Genomic DNA, 1,123 nt, shown 5'->3' with positions numbered 1-1,123 from the left:
ACAGTTATATGAATACAATTTAAACAGATTAGGCAATATATAATCCTTATACAAATAAAATTATTTAAATAATTTGATAACTAATTATACTATTATATAAAAACACACTGGTAAACAAAGCATTAGTAACTTCTAAATATATATACGACACTAATAAGCAGGGGCGGAGGCAGCATAGGGTCAGGAGTCATGTGTCCCCTTCAATTTTGAATTTTTTTTATTTTTAGTTTTGTTATTGCCATGTATAAAATTGAGAAGGAGATTTCATAATCTGGCTTTGGGCCATGTAATGTCCGGGCTAAAATTGGTTCGAGCATGTTTGGGTCGAGCTGGGTTGGGCCAATCCAGGAGTAGTGCGCTCGATTAAAGCCCAGGTCCGATTTGGCCGGGATAATTTCTCTGGCAACCCGGTTCACGTTGTTTGCTCGTTGAGATCGGCGTATATGGTCCTCCGAAGACCGGCCCAACTAAGCAAGAGCTCAGTCATAACGAAGGGCTGCTAAGCTCGGTTATAACGGAGCTCGACTAGGAGCATTGCATGTCTCGGAAGTAGAATGGTCGTAGGAAGATGGGACAGCGCTGCCGGGCTGTCTGTTCACACCAACGCCGTTTAGCAGTTTGGTTAGTTGGTATTTAGCTGTGTTTGTGCTGACACGTGGGAAAGTGGGATACGAGAGCAGGTCCAACGTCAGAAGTCGAATGGACGCAAAGGCACGCGCAAAAGGTATATAAACGTGACTGCGCCCTCCATGCTGGAGGCGGAACATCTTCTGGTAAGAGAAACACTAGCACATGGTCTTCTCTCTCTTCTCTCTCTCTGAGTGTGTGCTGACTTGACCGTCAAATGGGTTTTTCGGTAACCCACCGCCAGGTAGCTCACCTTCGTTGTGTTCATAGGTCGAACGGAGGAAGGCACAGCTTGGACGTGAGGAGTACGGGTGGTAACGGATATTTGTTCCCCATACAATTGGCGCTATCTTTGGAAATCTGAAGCAGACACACACGTGCCCTCTAAGCTCATCGGATCACCTTCTATGGCAAACAACGACGAAGTACCATTGTCTGCCATCGATGGTATTACCCGAGAGTCAGTCCGATGGAGAGACAGACTTCCCGCCGTTCC

Source organism: Camellia sinensis, chromosome 4 (assembly GCF_055761805.1).
Source record: "Camellia sinensis isolate YWXY chromosome 4, ASM5576180v1, whole genome shotgun sequence".
Classification (NCBI taxonomy): Eukaryota; Viridiplantae; Streptophyta; class Magnoliopsida; order Ericales; family Theaceae; genus Camellia; species Camellia sinensis.
The sequence above is the reverse complement of the archived record's forward strand: the minus strand, read 5'-3'. Positions refer to the sequence as shown.